Genomic DNA, 12,186 nt, shown 5'->3' on the forward strand with positions numbered 1-12,186 from the left:
GTTTCCTAGGGTCTTCATCAAAGAGCAAGTCTCTCTCCAATATTCTGAGTCTAATGACACCTGGAGAAAATGTTTGAATAAGGACACCAATCCTCCCAGCAGGAGCTCAGTTCAATCTTGAGGAAAATGTAGCACGGAAGTGTAACCCCACCAATCATGCTTGCTTCAAAATTGGAAGTTGGAACTTCTACTGACAGCCAGCATCCCTCCAACATGTAAGGCCGAAGTGGATAGGACCACTTTCTCCCTGTCTGTTTGATATTTACAAATAGTAGATTCCTGGAATTGTGAAGCTGGGTAAACTCACTTCAGAGCTTCTATTATTAACAGTGGGGAATAAAATGTAACAGTCTGGGAACTGAATAAAGAATGTTATTTGTACCACAAATAACATAGAGTCACAAACTGAATAATAAATTGGTTTTTGAAGTTGACCACTTTAGTAAATATTCTTATAAGGCTACAAGAAAAACCATGAGTACTTATGAGTATGTATGGTAGATGAGTCTTACTAATATCCTGAAGTTTTCACACTTCCTTGCGTCTGTGGTAGTGCTTGCCTCCACTGATTGTGGCTTTGGACAGGTAGTTATTGACCCAAACAGAGCTCTGAAAAAGCACTTGGGTATTTCACTTTCTTTCTTGGACCCCTGCACAACCTCAAGAACATGTGTGGATTAAACTTCAGAGGATGAGACCTGAGCTGTCCCGCTGAAGACATGTTGCATCATCCAGTACTCAGCCAACCCAGAAGTTGACATCAGACACATGAGTGAGCCTGGACAAGATCAGCAGACCTACTAAGATGAGCGCTACATCCATGCAAAGTAACAAGTGATTATTGTTTTAAACCACTAAGATTTGGAGTGATTTGTTAACCAGGAATTTGTGATATTACATGTGATCAGATTACAGCGATGAACTAGAAAGCTGTGAGTTAAATTACAAAAGCTGATAGTGAAGATTATATGTCTTTGAGTTTCTTCGTTTATTTATATGTGAAGAGAAGTGGAAAGTGTCAGTCACTCAATTGTGTCCAACTCTGCAACAAATAGTCCAACTCACATCAGCTTTCCAGCCTGAGATGTGACATGTGATAAGACTTCAAAGCAAGGAGATTTCATCATAGACATTTTTACTGACAGCAGTGAGAAATGTTGTCATGTATATTAATTTAGGCAGTTTTCTGAAAATCTTTGTTGCTGTCTTGGAAGAAAGTGAAAGTTTTAGTCCCCCAGTCATGTCTGATTCTTTGCTCTTCTGTCCATGGGAGCCCTCCAGGCTCCTCTGCCCATGGAATTCTTCTGGCAAGAATACTGGAGTGGGTTGTCATTCCCTTCTCCAGGGGATCTTCCTGACCCAGGGATTGAATCTGGGTCCCCTGAATTGCAGGCAGATTCTTTATCAACCGAGCCACTAGGAAGCCCCAGTTACTCTCTTGGGCTAATATTATTCACAGAGAACACAATTGCCACACAGAATCCTTTTTATTTTTAATTTTGAAAAATAATATAAAAATAGAAGGATAAGAAAAATGTTTATATCATTCACCCCACATTTAAGCATGATTATATTTTATATTAATAATAATGTGTTTAAAGAAATAATAAAAACAGGCCTAAAAATAAAATAATAAAATTTTTATTGGTTTCTCCTGGAATCACTTTCTTCTCTCCTTTCCAAGGTGATGGTTATCATGAATTTGGTGTATATTTGGTCATTTTTCAAATAATAATAATAAAGAATCACTATTATATATTTTTATTTATCTCAATATTTTTGATGTTTTAACATATAATTTCAAAGCATAACTATAACATTTGGCTATTGATGGACATTTGGGGTGTTTTCTATTTTCATTATTGCAGAAAAGCCCAAAATATGTACCTTTGTTCATATCTTATTGAGAATATACCTAGAAATGGCAATCTGTTTCCTAGCTATGCATCTTTTAATTTTTATAAAATGGTGCTAAATTGATTTCCACAGCAGTTGTGATACTTACACTTTTACCAACAGAGCATATGAATTCTCATTTTCACATACTCAGGCCATACTTGATTTTATCAAACTTGTAAAGATTGTGTCAATCAAATAGGTATATACTTATTCTTTAAGTTTCATTTATTTCCCTGAATGTTAGCAAAAATAACCAGTTTCATTTGTTTACTATCAACGCAGGTTTCTGTTCTGTGAAGTACCTGATCATTTCATTTGCCCATTTTTAGTGATTATTTTTATGTTAATTGATATAATTTTCATATGTACTATGCTTTCTGAATACTGTACTAAATCTTTGACTGTTATGTGTGTTATAATGTCTTGTCTCACTCTGACTCATGTCTTTTTGTTGTTGGTATCTGTATTAATTATCTATTACTGTAAAACAAATGACCACAAACTTAGGTTAAAACTACACATGTGTTTTATCTTACAGTTTTTGTGGGTCAGCAATCTAGATGTGCCTTAATGCAGAACTTCTGACAAAGCTACAATCAAGACGTCACACAGGGTCAGGGTCTTATTTGAAGGACCAGCCAAAGAAGACTCCCCCCAGATATGATTTTTGGCAATATGCAGTTCCCTTTGGGCTAGACTAAGGGACTAACTTCTTTTCTGGCTGTTGAAAAGGCAACATGGCAACTTGTTTCATCAAAGCAATCAAAGGAGAGAAGGTACCGGCAAGACAGTTGTCAGAACATTTAGTAATCTAATCATGGAAATGAGTTGCCTGTATTTTGGGGGTTACTGTTGGTTAGAAGCAAGCTACTTCAGGGGATTACCCAAAGTCATTAATACCAAGGTAAATGAATATTTGGGGACCCTGCTAGAGATTACCTACTTCAATATCTTATTTGTACAGAAGCTTTTAATTATGATGTAATTCAACCTGTCAATCTATTACTTTCAATAATGACTTGTTTACGATTTAAATTTTCCTTTAAGTCTATATTAAAAAATCATTCTATATTCTGAGGTAGAAAAGATAATACTGTTATAGGTTCACTTTTTTTCAAAGTTAGTCTTTACCCACTTAGCATATTTTATGATACGAATTTTGGATTACATTTTCCATATAGGAAACCAAATATGCTAATTCATCTGCCACTCAGAATTTCAAATCCTCATTTTTTCTCATATCAATGTCCCATGCATGATTTTGTTTCCTTTTGTTTTATTCAGTTTATTTATTTATTGAAGTACCACTACTACACTTTAAAAAAAAATATCTTAGTTATGGTATCTTTATCATGCATCTTGATAATTGGTAGGAAAGTAATCTTTCTTCTACTTTTTCAAAATGATCTTAGTTATTCCATTACTTTTCCTCTTCTATACATCTTAAAATAAGTTTGTCAAATTATTTGATAAATTGTGTTTACTGTTTATTGGAATTGACTATATTCTCTGTTATGGCTAGACACAAAAAGAATGGAAATCTTTTTATATTGGATTATTTCATCCAGGATATATTTCACCATTTCATAAGGTCTTTCTTTTGTTTTTTTAATTTTTTAAAACAAATTTTCTCCAAAAAGGGCTTATACAGCTTTTGTTTCAGATTATTTATTCAAATTTATTTAGACATCTAGTAATTTTTATTACCATTTTGAGTTACCTTTTACATAGATTTTATATATATATATATATATTTATACACACACACACATATATACATATATATATATATATATATAAAGTCCAAATCTTCTGTTTGAGTAAATCTGGGTTTTCACAATATTGGTTTACGAAAATGGAAAAAGGACATTGCCTGTATAAGGTAACTGCTCTCTTCAGTGTGACCCAGTTTTCTGGTATGGGAAGACTGAGTCAGCATAATTTCTTTTATTAACTAGACAGAAACAGATAAGAATTATTCCATGAAAATGTAAGCACAAGGATTCTCATTTTAATTTATTGTTTAAAATTAAATTAGAATGTGTGTCAGGCCCTCTCTAGTGAAGCTATAGAATCAAATCCTTGTGGCTTTATGAACATTACAGAGCTATGGAGCTCAAACTTCCTCTCCTGTATGGGTAGGAATAATGGGACCTTAAACTCTAATTTGATTCTTGCTGGTGTTTGTTCTTAGTGGAAAATGCACCAATCCACTGAGCTATGCTGTGCTGGGATTTTCTTGGTCATGCAAAGGCTTATACAATATTCTTCCCATGTTCAGACTGATGCTAGGATCTCTTAAGATGGTCTCCAAGGATTCAACCTGCAGCATGTACCCACCTCTTGGGACTTTCCAGGTGGCTCAGTGGTAAAAAATCCATCTGCCAATGCAGGAGATGCAGGTTTGATCCCTGCATGCACACACACACACACACACACTCATAAATTGAGTTTTGCTGGGTCTTCTGTCACAATTTTATTTTTCCGTATTATTGCTAATGATAAGTAATTTAAACCATTTTATAAAGAGGACCTAAAATAGTCAAAATTAGATGAAATTTTAGAGGTAATAGTCCACAGTCCCAAGAAAACAGATGCTTGTGGAAGGTGCTTTTTCTTCTACCCAGAGATAACTATTCTGTCCTTTTCTATTTGGAAAACTTTTATGAAATATTTGGGGATCAGTGGCATCAGTGATCTCATGTTCCTGTTTTAAATCTCAAACTAACATAAGACAAAATTTTGGATACCCTTTTTCCAGATGAGGAAACTGAGGCTTTAGAATTGGTAACAAACTAGCATCCTAGGTTGAAATAACAAAATTAGAATGTCTTCTTGACTTTGAAGTCCATGCTTATAAGCATTGTATGGTTATAATGTTTCTTTTGTTCATATACTCTGAATTATAAAGCATAAAAATATTTAAAATGACAATGTATTATTTTTTGTATTAAGACCTTGATTATTTAGAATTGGATTAATCACACACCCTGGTATGTGACACTCTCATGTACAGCTTACCTTTGTGGCTATATTATTTACTTAATAATAAATCAGCCAACTACCAAAAAAAGAGGGATTTCCCTGTTGGCTCAGATGGTAAAGAATCTGCTTGAAACACAGGAGACCTGGGTCCAATCTCTGGTCCAGAAGATCCCCTGGAGAAGAAATGACAACCCACTCCAGTATTCATGCCTGGAGAATTCCATGGACAGAGGAGTCTGGGGGGTTACAGTCCACAAGGTCACGAAGAGTCGGACACACATCAAAACCAAAGCTAAACTTAAAAAAAAAATTGCTTATTTGTTTATGATTCCATTGGGCCTTTGTTGCTGTGCACGGGGCTTCTCTAGTTTTGCTGAGCAGGGACTACTCTAGTTGCAGTGCTCAGGGTTCTCACTGTTGTGGCTTCTCTTGTTGCAGAGTGTGGGTTCTGGGGCACACAGGCTTCAGGAGTTGTTGCCCATGGGCTAAGGATTTGCAGCTCCTGGGCTCTAGAGCATGACCTCAGTAGTTGTGGCACACAGGCTTATTTGCCTTGATGTGGAATCTTCTGAGACCAGGGATCAAACTCATCTCCTCTGCACTGGCAGATAGATTCTTAACCACTGGACCACCAAGGAAGTCCAAAAGCTAAACTTTTGATCATGCTGCTGCTGCTAAGGCGCTTCAGTCGTGTCTGACTGTGTGCGACCCCATAGACAGCAGCCCACCAGGCTCCCCCGTCCCTGGGATTCTCCAGGCAAGAACACTGGAGTGGGTTGTCATTGCCTTCTCCAATGCATGAAAATGAAAAGTGAAAGTGAAGTCGCTCAGTCGTGTTCTACTCTTAGCGACCCCATGGACTGCAGCCTACCAGGCTCCTCCATCCATGGGATTTTCCAGGCAAGAGTACTGGAGTGGGGTGCCATTGCCTTCTCCAAAACTTATGATCATAACCTTCCTAAATAGGATCCCTTCCCTTCCCACCTTTATCTCTCATTGCTGTAGATAACTATTATCCCGAATCCTATGTTCATAATTTCCTTTGATTTCCTCTCCCTGACCCAATATTTAAAACATAGTTACTGATGGTTTTAAAACTCTCAACCTTTTTCAAACATTCAAGACTTTAATCCATCAGGAGTTCATTTTTTTAATATGATATGAAATAGAAATTCAACTTCATTATTTCCCAAATAACCAACCACTTTACCTGTGTTCTATTATTGAACGATCCATCCATTTTTGACCTGTTATAGACCAAAGTTCATTGCTTACTAAGGCCTCTTTCTGCATTTTTGTTAAATTTCATCATTTAATATTTCTCTTCCTGTGTCATTACCTCCTTGTTTTAAATTTCATAGCTTAAAAATATATGTGGATTCCTGGTAGGGCAAGCTGGCTCTTTCTGCTTCAGAAGGAATTTTCAAACAAGTCCTGAGTATTCCCAGCCTATTATACTTCCTTGTAAATTGAAGCTTTATCTTTTCTGTTTCCAGGAAAAGCTCTGTCAAGATCTTAACTGGAATTTCATTAACTCTATAGGTAATTGGGGTGGGGGGCGGATTAGAATGTTTATAACAACAATTTAATCATAAAAATCTCTCCATTTATTTATTATTTCTTTGGTTTCAGTTCAGTTCAGTCGCTCAGTCATGTCCGACTCTCTGCGACCCCATGAACTGCAGCACACCAGGCCTCCCTGTCCATCACCAACTCCCGGAGTCCACCCAAATTCACGTCCATCGAGTCAGTGATGTCATCCAGCCTTCTCATCCTCTGTTGTCCCCTTCTCCTCCTGCCCTCAATCCCTCCCAGCATCAGTCTTTTCCAATGAGTCAACTCTTTGGTATTGGAGTTTCAGCTTTAGCATCAGTCCTTCCAAAGAACACCCAGGACTGATCTCCTTTAGGATGGACTGGTTGGATCTCCTTGCAGTCCAAGGGACTCTCAAGAGTCTTCTCCAATACCACGGGTTTATCTCGATGCAATTTTATAATTTTCTCTGTTGTGGTCATGCATATTCTCAGTTTGATTTATTCCTAGGTCCTTGGTATTCTCTGATATTATTGTATATGGTATCATTTTCTTTAATTATGTTTCCTAGGTATTTAAGGGCTTCTCTTATAGCTCAGACAGTAAAGAATCAGCCTGCAATGCGGGAGACCTGAAATTGAACTAGGGTCTGTTACATTGCAGGTTGATTCTTTACCAGCTGAGCTGCAACTCTATTACATCTAATAATATGTTTGTGAATTTTTTGTGGTTTCTGTGACCCATGCAAATAGTGAAACAAACATCCCATGTAAATAGTGAAAAATGCAATTCTTAACTTTTCAAATCCTTATGTGTCTCATTTCTTTTTCTTCTCAACTGCACTAGACAAGACCTCCAATATAATATGTAAAAGTAATGATACCAGAGATCATTATAATTCATTTTAAGAGGGTATTTTAAATGTTGCTTCATGTAGAATGATGTTTAATCTAGTTTTAGATTTTGTTTTTTAATTTTTGGCAGAACTTAAAATTGTCTTCTACTCCAGTTTTAGTGAATTGTTTTCTTTAAAAATCATGAATAGGCACATATTTTGTAAGTGCTTATTTTCTACAACTTTGAAACTTATTATGTATTTTTTCTCTTAATGTGACAGTGACAAAGGCACTGAGTCAAGTGTCATTACCTAATTCGTTTCCGTCCCAGGGCTCAGTTTTTGGCCCTCTGTCATTTGTTGATACCATAGGCAATTTGAGACATACTCCTGAGTAGAGATACAAGGATCTTTGTGACTAGTCTTCCTGTCACTAGGGGGAAGAAAGTTACCCGGAGAGAAGACCTACATAATTGTTCCTACTTTAAATGATTTAAATATGCTTCTTTCTTTGACATGGGTGTAGCTCCTGCTAGACAAAGTTACCTGAACTTATGAAAATTTTGATATAGCTTAATCAGTAGATTTGGCACAATTTTACTACTTTCTGTTGCTTTACACAAGAACTACATAATATCACTAAAAGATTAAAAATGCATTCATGACTTGTTTCTTCCCAGTTACTTATATTTCAAAGACATAGCCAAGTATACAGAAAAAGAATGGGAACTAAATAAAAATATGAGCTATGGTCCCTTTTGATGACTATTTAGATGTCATCACAGTTAATTCATTAACAGAGAAACTGCCATATGATCAGATGAGATTTTTCTTTCAAGATTGACCTAAGTAATGAAAGGTTGAAAAAGAACCGAGCAGAGTTTCTGGAATGAGATTCCCCTCAGTTGTTTGTTTCCCACAAAATATACATGATTGGCTCCAGAACAAAGACACAGCAAAGGAAGTAAAAATACTTATATTTTCAAAGTCTAATAACAATGTCTGTTTTGAATTTTTATTCTTTTGGTAAATTGGAGAATAGTACATAAATTATGAATATTCTAATGAATTTAACACTAGTTTCTTCTCTGTTCAAAAATGTTGCAGCTGCTTATGAGGGCAGAGATTCAAGTTCTCAATCTCCAGTTTTTCAAATAAACAGACCTTAGGTCACATTTGTCCTGGGTCCTATTTCTCCTTAGCCATCCCATAATGGTAAAGGGTAGTTTCTAGATCCAGATTTATCAGTTTTGAGATTTTAGGAGAGCTTCTTAATTTCATTTTCTGTAAAAATTGGACCTCTGACAGACTCAGCTTACTTCTAAAGGTAATTTGTTTAATTAGGTTATGCTATATAAGAGTCACTAATATTTACAAATTGTTTCTTTACAATTTGATTTGAGGCAGGCATTACATTTTACAGCTAAGGAGGAAATCAATCCAGTTTTTGACAGGAATATGTTCCAGGGAAAAGAATGAAGTCATCACACTTTTTATAGATCATCCTTCTCCTCCTTCCTTTTTTTGAGGGCAGAAGTCACATTTTACTTTTTTATCATGTTGGTCATTTGAACAAGTGATTTGTTTGCCAGCACTTGGTCTGTTCACTGTATACTACTTGTGTGTGTGCTAATGTCAAGGGAGCTGCAAAGTGCAGGTAATAAAAGTGACTTGAAATGAATATGAGCTTTACTAGGTAAGTAAATATAATTTGGGAATATAATTTGATAAAAGTCCATTTTCTACCTGTTGTGTAATCTATAACGCTTAGGTTATAACTAAGTAAGACCACTGAATATGCCTTCTCAGGTCAGCCCCTGTAATAGCTTCTGTCTTTAATTCTACTTCCTTTCTTCTAACATGAGATAAGAGAATTATTAGCATTTCACCAAAAATATATAAACCTAATAATGTTACTAAGTGGAATCTGATATCATTCTTATAAAATGAAATTTGTGATTATCTGGAAATCCACTGGAAAAGATAAAGACTATGAAACAAATCATACACATGGGAAATGGCCTTCCCTTCATGTTAATGGCTCACTTACCACCAAATATTATCACCAATAGTATTATCCTTCTGTCACATGTTCCACCTTAAGCTTGTAATGTCTGGACCACAAAAAAAAAAAAAAGGAATATAATGTGAATTGTATGTTTTTTTTTTCAGATTACATTTTTTTACATTTTTAGTAGGCTTCAATTTTAAGATAATGAGAAAATATAATATTATTCTAAATTTATTGGTGAAGATAGAGCAGAGCACTTAGCATCTTAAGAGAGAAAGTTAATAAAAGTGATTGCATTTCAGTAAGTTGTTCTTTAGCAATTTATATCACTTACACGTATACGCATGCATAGTTTTTGGCACTACTCAAACATGACTCCATCAGCTAATACTAAGTCAATTAAACATAACCCATTCCATCTCTCTCCATCTGGGTTCCTGCATTAGCAGTCAGTCAGTTCAGTCGCTCAGTCGTGTCCAACTCTTTGCGACCCCATGAATCGCAGCACGCCAGGCCTCCCTGTCCATCACCAACTCCCGGAGTTCACCCAGACTCACGTCCCTCGAGTCAGTGATACCATCCAGCCATGTCATCCTCTGTCATCCCCTTCTTCTCCTGCCCCCACTTCCTCCCAGCATCAGAGTCTTTTCCAATGAATCAACTCTTTGCATGAGGTGGCCAAAGTACTGGAGTTTCAGCTTTAGCATCATTCCTTCCAAAGAAATCCAGGGCTGATCTCCTTCAGAATGGACTGGTTGGATCTCCTTGCAGTCCAAGGGACTCTCAAGAGTCTTCTCCAACACCACAGTTCAAAAGCATCAATTCTTCAGCACTCAGCCTTCTTCACAGTCCAACTCTCACATCCATACATGACCACAGGAAAAACCATAGCCTTGACTAGCAGAGTCGATTACAAAGATTTGAATGCAAGAAGTATATTTGGAAGGTGATCCAGGAAGTAACAGGGTACTGGTGACATCTCCTCCACAATCCAGTTGTGTCTCAGGATGTCCTAGAATAAATACAAATGAGAAATAATGTGATTCACTAAAGATTTAATCCTACAAGACCTCTCTTTATCAGTGATGCCAAAACTCTTATATGTACCACTATCACAGAAAATTGTCACAACATATTTTAATTATCTATTTTCTCTTTAGTTTCTGCTTTCTCTCCCACCCCATAAAACCTTCTCTGACTGCCTACCATCAAGCAATCTGTCTCCTTTAAATCCACATAGTGCTTATTGTCTGTACCAGTTATTAGCAATAGCCATGTTCTCCTTTGTAATATACATTTATGCACCCATTTTCTCACATCTTGATGTATATATCTACAGCCCAGTACCTAACAGTTAGTGAACATCCAAAAATACTTTCCTTACCTTGCTTGCTGTAAATAAAGGAAATTCATGGTTCCCAAAATTTAACACCTAAGAATTACAAATTTACTTGCCTTTAATTTTAATAAAAAGAGTTGGGGTCCTTACAAAATAAGAAGGAAGCCAATATAAAATGAACAATAAGTAGTAGCATTACAAACTTTTCTATTAGAAACAATAATTTTTAAAAATTAAGAATGCAGAAATGTATTTTTGAGCTATGCAATATTTATCAAAAGCTTCTAAAAGCTTCTAATGCATCCATGACCATTCACTGAATTTTACCTATGTTGCCATTTAAAAACTGAAAATGTTTCTTTTGCCTTGGTAAAAAGCAAGTCTGAGAGTTTCTGTCAATTGTTATACATCTCAGTTTTCTCTGAAAATAAAAGTGACTTTTCCCTGTCACCACCTCCCATGCCCAGCTGAAAGCCTGTTACCTTCTCCAATGATGTAAACTATGGAAATAAGTAACTGGATTGCTACTGACCTAGGTCGTGCAGCCTCAAAATATGGTGGTCTTGCAGGAGCCATAAACTAAGGAACACCTTCCTGGCAGCTTTGGCCAACCAATTTGATTGTTTACAAGACTAGGATAGATTTAAAAGTGAAAGTGAAGTAGCTCAGTCATGTCCGACCCTTTGCAACCCCATGGACTGTACAGCCTTCTAGGCTCCTCCATCCATGGAATTTTCCAGGCAAGAGTATTGGAGTGGTTTGCCATTTCCTTCTCCAAGACATCTTCCCCACCCAGGGATCGAACCTGGGTCTCCCGCCTTACAGGCAGACAGACGCTTTACCGTCTGAGCCACCAGGGAAGCTAAAAGGATGGTTTTAGCTCACTATTAAAATCCCAAGTCATGGCCAAAACATACATGCCTCAATATTTTTCAGCTATTTCGAACAACTTGAAGACTATGGAAGCTCTATTCACATGATTGACTTTTGCTCAAAGAAATACCAAAATGTTGCTCATCTCCACTGCACTCTTGGCAGTTAATTTTTTAAAAGATTTGTTTATATCTTGCAGTCTTCAGTAGAGTGACAAATAAATTCAGAACTTCAGTAAGGTGAGAAATGAACTTTGAATTCCAGTAAAGAGAGAGAAACTGTGCATACCATTCCTTCAATCAAAACCATTCAGTATTTTTCATGAAACAATCACATCTAAGCCTCTAAAGATACACTTAGTGTGGTGTTAAAAATAAAAGAGCAGATAAGCCAACTTAATCATGTGTTTTGAAAAATTAAGCCAATACTGCAAATAAAATCTTGGAGGTATAATGTATAAAGAGATTCAAGATCTAATCTAAAGATTTTGGATTACATAGTGACAAGGAATAGATTATGTAGTTAATGTATGACTAACACACTATAGAAGAAGCTTTTCATGCAAAATAAATTTAGCAAGCTATCTTATTTATAGTTTTATTTTATGATTTCCCCTGCTGGAACCTTTTCAAGAGAAACTAGTTGGCATTAAGAAAAATAAAAAATCTATTCATCACTTTTATTTTTTTTAACTTCTTCACATAGATTTTT

The 12,186-nt window shown here is 36.0% G+C and overlaps 1 long non-coding RNA gene across 1 annotated transcript; it reads left to right on the top strand.

Annotated features, from left to right (window-relative positions):
• Positions 1–2,364: 2,364 nt before the first annotated feature.
• LOC147361313 (uncharacterized) lies at positions 2,365–10,597 on the top strand. The gene is made up of 3 exons (XR_015140034.1): positions 2,365–2,675; positions 6,381–6,426; positions 6,517–10,597. It is a non-coding gene; the product is annotated as an uncharacterized LOC147361313 (long non-coding RNA).
• Positions 10,598–12,186: the final 1,589 nt, after the last annotated feature.

Source organism: Bos grunniens, chromosome 13 (assembly GCF_055505025.1).
Source record: "Bos grunniens cultivar Pamir isolate PY7600 chromosome 13, Bosgru_T2T1.0, whole genome shotgun sequence".
NCBI classification, from domain to species: domain Eukaryota; kingdom Metazoa; phylum Chordata; class Mammalia; order Artiodactyla; family Bovidae; genus Bos; species Bos grunniens.